The 7,277-nt window shown below is 35.4% G+C and overlaps 1 pseudogene; it reads left to right on the top strand.

Annotated features, from left to right (window-relative positions):
- The first annotated feature begins 3,345 nt into the window (after positions 1–3,345).
- On the top strand, positions 3,346–3,987 carry LOC122910083 (annotated as a pseudogene).
- The last annotated feature ends 3,290 nt before the right edge of the window (positions 3,988–7,277 follow it).

Below are 7,277 nucleotides of genomic sequence, written 5' to 3'. Positions count from 1 at the left end.
AACTAACATTTTGTCCTGAAACCTCTAGATGCTTTGTTCTCCTCATAGTTTCTCATATCAGGGAGATCACTAGCATCCACTTGGGTTTCCCTTCCTTATACCAAAGCCATGTATCTCTCACAAGGGAATAAGATGAAGCACATATAGGGCTCACCTCTTCTGTATACACCTATTCAGAGATCACTGTCCTTCATTTCCTGACCTTCAGTTTCCTGAAAACTGTTGTTTCATATATTGGGTCAACTTGTCGTTAAGTTATTTCAGGCACTGGTGTAAATCCAGTCTCTGTTCTAGGCCATAACCTAGGATATGGCCTATATTATATAGATAGATGGTGGATAGATAGATAGATAGATGTATATATCTACATATAATTGAAAGGAATGTGTACTCTCGTATTACCGAGTGGAGTCTTTCCTATATGAAAGTTGAGTCAAAATGTTTGAAAATGTTCAAGTCTCCTATATTATTACTTATTTTCTGCTTAATTTTTCAGTTACTTACTTCGAAAAATTGTTGAAATTTCCAACTATAATTATTTTATTGAGATATAACTGACAAACAGCATTTTAGCTTCAGGTATACAAAATAATGACTCCATTTTTATATATACTATGAGATAATCACCACAATAAGTCTTCTTACATCATCATCATATATAACCACATACTTTTTAAAGTAAGCTCCACGACCAGCATGGAGCCCAGTGTGGGGTTCAAACCTATAACCCTGAGATTAAGTCCTGAGCTGAGATAAAAAGTCAGATGCTTAACCAACTGAGTCACTGAGGCACCCCACAAATTTTTTTGTCTTGTGATAAGAACTTTCATTCTCTTACCAACTTTCAAACACATGATACAGTATTGGTAACTATAATTCAACTATAATTTTGGATTTGTCTGTTTCAGTGTTTAGTTGTATTATTTTTCCTTTCCTCCACTTAGAATCTCTCAAGTGAAAAAATATTTATGATTGTCATGCCCTTTTAAAGAATTAATCCTTTTAGCATTACGCCTTTCTGCATTTCTGGTAATTTCTTATTTTAAAAATCTACATAGTCTGATACTAATAAAACCAATATAGTTTTTTAATTAGTGCCTTACTAGTGTCCCCACTAATTACTGATGTGACTGAGTTCAAATCCATCATCTTGTTAAATATTTCTATTTGTCATTTCAGATTACCTGAGCCTTTCTCAATGATCCCATTTTATCTCCATTTTTAGCTTAATAGCTATATATCTTTGTTTTATAATTTACTGTATACTGTAGTCTCTGCAATACATATTTTATCACTCACCTTTCAAATAATATTACACCACTCCCCATACTGTGTAAGAACAACATAATAACCTGCTTCTTTTATCCACCATCATACACTGAGCTAAACTTGCCATATATCTTACTTCTGCATACACTATAAATTCCACTTTGTTTCATACAATTATCTTTTGATTAGATTATAAATAGGAAGAAATATTTTTTTAAAATTTATCCACATATTTCCCATTTCTAGGAGTCTTCAGTGCTTCATGTACACCCAAATTTCCATCTGCTATCATATTTCTTTCATCTGAAGGACTCGCTTTAACAGTTTGTATAGTGCAGATTTGTTGGATATCAATTCTCTCTCCTTTTATTTGGAAAATATCTTTATTTTGCTATTTTGCCTTTATTTGAAGAAGTCTACACTGACAGATTTTTGTTTGTTTCCATTCAGTCCTTTAGTAACGTCACTACATCATCTTTTCCTTTTATATTTTCAGATAGATTAGTCTGTAGTCACTCTTAACTTTGTACCTCCAAAAAAAAAAAAAAAAAAAACCAAACTTTGTACCTCCATCATGAGCCTTTTTCTCTGTGTGTTTTTAAGCTTTACTTTTTATCACCAATTTCCTGGAATTGAATTTGATGTAGGTTTGTGTGATGTTCTTTATATCCAAATTTGGGTTCTGTGAGCTTTTTTGGATCTGTGGGGGTTTAGTTTTCACATTTGAGAAGACTTTGAACATTTTTTTCTTCTGACCCCTCTTTCCACTTCTACTTTGGGGAATTTAGTTACACTTATATAAACAGTTTGATATTACTCCTGAAGTCACTAACACTTTCCTCATTTTTCCTATTATTTTTGTCTCTCTGCTTGATTTTGGCTATTTATCACTTCCATATTTTCAAGGTTATGGATCTTCTGTTAATCTGCTACTAAACCTACCCTTATATTTTTAATTATAGATACTACATATTATCAATTTGAACCTTCCATTTGGTTTTTAAATAAATGCTTTTTTATGCTTCTTCCACATCTTTTTTTCATTGTGCTCATATTTTTCTCTAACTTCTTGAACATATGAGGTATATTTATAATACCTGTTTTAAAGTCTTTGTCTGCTAACTATATCATCTATCATGATAGCCAGTAGGTCAATGATCTAATTTCTTTTTCTGATTTGAGTCTTATTTTTCTGCTTCTTTAGATGCCTCTTCATTTTTTTTTTATTAAATGACAGACATTGTAAATTGGATATTGTTAGCTATAAAATACATAGTTTATGCTATTTAATAGTGTTGGGATTTTTGGCATAGAATTAAATTAGATTGTTTTCTTATACTCAGTATAATCCCTTTGAGATTTTTCTAAGTGTTGCCTATATCTAGCAGGCTTTTTTAGATAAATTATAAACAAATGAAAAAAAAAACAGTTTTTATCATCAGTTTGACATCTTCCTCAGAGTAGAATGAAAGCTGTTTTTACAAAAAATTCCATGTAAAAATATTTGAGCAGTAAAGGCATAGGGGAATGTTTATTTCTTCAGCAAGTTCTAGCAAAGAAGTTATTTTTACTTTAAATAACAATTGTTTGCTAGTATGAACACAACATAGTATTCCTATATGCAAAATATAGTACCAAGAATTTCTTTTGTCAAATTTCCATTTAAGGTCTTGTTTCTGAGCATTGACTCCCCTTGCCTTCTCCTCGCTTTCACAGCAGAGTTTGGAGTAATCTTTCATCCATCAGTATAGGGATTGCTGGCCATTCCAGGCAAGTGGTAACCCCAGGTGATCATCTTGCAACAGACACTGTAGGGACCTCCTGAAAATGAAAAGTTTGTTGGCAGAGTAAAGCGAGGTGGGAAGAACTGAATTAGGAATCCCAGGAGCCCCTGTTCCTTCCTTCCTTCATTCTTTTCCCTGCCTTGGGATCTAGAAAGAATATACATTTTGGTGTTACAATAAACTGGTTTTGAACCACTGCTCCATGTGACTTGGGGTAAGTAGCCCTGTTGCTGAGCCACTCCAAGTCTGCTGATGTGGAGTGGAGGCCCATGCTGATGTGGAGTGGAGGCCCATGCTGACCTGGGCCAGGGAATGTGCTGCATCTGGTAGAGCTTATTCCCCAATCAATGCCTACAAGCAGGTAAAATTGGGTGAAGAATCCCCAGTTCCAGTGTGGTGTATGTTTCCAATTCTGAAGGAGGTGACAACATTAAAAATGGTGCCCGTGTAAAGATGGTTGATATAGCTGAATGCCACCTTATTGACTGGCAGCCCTGAGCACTGACTGGTGGTCAACTTTGACTCAGCCACTTGACCTCTTTTTACTAGCTAGCTGCCAGCCTTCAGCAAATGAGTGGAAGAGTTCTCAGTGGCTGACTTTCTGTTGGTCTACATGGATGAGACTCATCTTTCAGAAGATTGGTCAGTGTCTGGTGATTCTTCTTTGTCTTTTGAAATGAAGAAACACCAGAAGACCAATGTGCAGCAGACCACCAGCTTCTGGAGCATTTCTTCTTGCCACCCCAGTGCCAAGTTGTGGCTGAACACATGGACAGTAATCCCAATGCAGTTTATGACGTAGCCTTTGAATGTGTGTGTATTGTACAGAGACAGAGAATTGCTTATCTGGGAGGAAATGGCTCTTTACTACAACCTTCAAGAAATCCAGCATTGGCTGGAGAAGAATTTCAGCAAAAGATGGAATCTAGATTAGTTGGTTAAATGCATGATTGTAAAAGAGGTTTTATTGTTTTTGTTTTTGTTTTTTAAATTATGTAAGGGAAAGTAAACTATGAACTGAATTCACTATTTCAACTGAGTCCCGTTGTCTTGCTGAAAGTCAGGAATTTACATGTCAGAAGAACATAAATCTCTAATATTTTCATGCTCCTTTTACCACTCAAATGGCATTTGGCTAAATAGTAGCCCCAGCACAGCTCTTCCTAGTGAGAAGCCCTGAGTGAAAAGATCCCAAGATAGAGAGAGAGAGAAAGAAACCCTGTTTCAACATGTGTTCATTCTGCCTTGGGAAGGAAGTAATACAGCTGATGCATGCTTTGGGACTGGAAGAAAAGACTACCTGAATAACTACTATGTTGGGGAACTATTGTCCTTATTAGTATAAGGGGTATTGCCTACGGCTTATTCAGCATGGATGAGCCCATCTGGAAAGTTCCCAAATATTTACTTATAACAAGTCTGTGAGTCCAGTCCTTGTGGTAGGGATTTCGTGTTTAACAATGTTCAAATAGGGGACCTGGGTGGCTCAGTGGGTTAAAGTCTCTGCCTTCTGCTCAGGTCATGATCCCAGGATCCTGGGATTGAGCCCCACATCCGGCTCTCTGCTCAGCGAGGAGCCTGCTTCCTCCTCTCTCTGCCTGCCTCTCTGTCTACTTGTGATCTCTGTCTGTCAAATAAAATCTTTCAAAAAAAAGTAAAAACAAAACAAACAAACAAACAAAAAACAATGTTCAAGTAATTTCTGCTGTTCTAATTTCTAGCCACGTGGTGGTGGTGGTGCTCTATGCCAGTCTAAGTATCCCAGAACTGACAGGTGTATGTGCAGATAGCAAGAATGATCCCTACCTGGAGGATTAGGGTGATTATCTGAAACCTTAGGGTTCCTTTCTAGGTGGGGAGAGGGGAGATGCCCAAGAAGAAAATCCAATTGACAAACTAGGAACAGGAGGCAGAAAGATGAGGAGACTTCACAGAATTTCACCTTGAAGCTATAGAGAGCAGGACTAATCTGTAAGTCACAGAAACAGGGAAACATAAAACATCCATGGGCCAGAAAAAGAAGCAGCTCAACCAAAATTAACATTGAGAATATACATATGAAATCAATATATTTATCAATGTATGTATTTCCCTTCGACTGAGGGAGAAAGGGGGATGGAAAGGAAAAAAAAATCCCACACTTCATTATTTGTAATTATGAGGGTACTTTGATAGAAATAATTACTTTTTGAAATAGGTTTGTGGTATGTATATTTTCAGTGGGTGAATTATACCCCATGATACTGATTAAATATAAAACCAGGAGGTCCAGTGGTGCTGGTCAGTCCCTCTCCATTCCTACAATTATGATGTGGCCCCACTCATTCTTGGTCTCAGTCTCCATAATGGAGGCTGAGCTGGGAAGTACATGCCTCATAATATATTCTTTATAATATATATAAATATATTCTCAGCTGCTGTGGAAAGTAGGGACCATTCAGGTACATAGCACTGTTCTCCCAAAGTAGGTGACCTATAATGACTAATAGGTGCAAATAAACAAGATTTCTTCAGTTACAACATACAGGAAGAGAAAGTTAGTTTGAGACAATTCTCATTAATAATTTGTGAGGTTTTGATACAAGGCAACCCTCGGTGCATGGAATTTGGTGAAATGGAATTCCCGTTTATATTTAAATTTGGACTTGGGTCTTCCTTTGTTCCAATTAGCTGAGATGTAACAATCTTCATCATTATAATCCTATATATATGTGTATGTACCATATTTCTCTTTAAAATAAAGATACTATAGTTCTACCTATAATATCTGAATATTATAACCCCAAAGAAGAGACCGATTAATTTTGTATAATAAATTTTTGTTGTAAATCTGAGGATGCTGTCTAATCACAGTATATGGTTGTATTGATATGTACATTCAAAGGTTCTTATGACCATTCCATTAATAATTCAATCATAAAAGTCATAGAAAAAAATTTCCATTTAATAAATACTTTCCAGTGCTTTGTTTCCCTATTACCTTACACTATGCCACAATTATTTTTTGTATATTAAACTGAAAGATGTTGACATTATATTCTTATAATTATTAAATCACTTTTTTTAGATTTTATTTATTTGAAAGAGAGAGACAACAAGAGAGGAAACACAAGTGGGGGGGGGCGGCGGGAGAGAGAGAAGCAGGTATCCTGCTGAGCGTGGAGCCCACTGTAGGGCTCCATTCCTGGATCCTGGGATCATGACCTGAGCCGAAGGCCGATGCTTAACGACTAAGCCACCCAGGCGCCCCAATTATTAAATCACTTCTATATTCATCATGATATTTAGAAATCACTTGGCAAAGAAACAAAATCTATTTATCATGAAAGAATTCCTCATTAATCCACATTGCTGTCAAACTTGAAAAAAGTTGAAAAAGTTGTTCAGCTGATTCTGCATACCTATATGTATGACCTATGTTTAAAGTGTTCATTCCATAGTATCACTCAAAATGAAAATCAGTGATCCAATCACCCATTTCAAGAAATTACAATCAGCAAATAAAACCTTAAGTATGCAGAGAAAATCATTAATAAAGAATATTAATTAATGAATAAAAATAAATATAAAATAAAGAGGATCAACAAAAAGTCCTAACACCTTTTGGAAATGCTAATAAAGTGGTAAATCCTTGAATAGATTATCAAAAACATTAACAGAAACAAGAAAGAGGGCATCACTAGAGATTCTATTGGCATTTGAAAAGATAAAATATTATAAACAACATTATGTTAATAAATTTAAAATCTTGGCATGAAATGGATAAATTCTTTGAAGAAACAACTGAATAAAGTCACCCAAGAATAAATCTAAATTTGGATGTCAGTGTAACTGTTTAAAAAATTTAATCTGCAATTTAAAAAAACTACCAATGTTGAAAATCACAGACAAGATAAGTTCACTGTTGAAATCTACAAAACTTTGAAAGAAGAAAGAATACCAGTCTTACATAAACTTTCCTGAGAAGGGAAAAAATATAGATGGAGTACATGACAAATCATTTTTTTAAAGATTTTATTTCCTTATTTGAGAGAGTATATGCATGAGTGGGGGTCAGAGGGAGAGGAAGAAGCAGGGAGACCCCCCCAGAGCTCATCCCAAGACCTCCAGGACCATGACCTGAGCTGAAGGCTGATGCTTAACCGATTGACTCACAAATCATTTTATGAGACCAGCTAAACTGGTCTCAAAGTCAATTTTAAAAAAAGATAAAAAGAAATTAAT

This window comes from Neovison vison, chromosome 6, assembly GCF_020171115.1.
Source record: "Neovison vison isolate M4711 chromosome 6, ASM_NN_V1, whole genome shotgun sequence".
Lineage (NCBI taxonomy): Eukaryota > Metazoa > Chordata > Mammalia > Carnivora > Mustelidae > Neogale > Neogale vison.
Note: the sequence above shows the minus strand (reverse complement) of the source record. Positions and strands in the feature narration are given on the sequence as shown.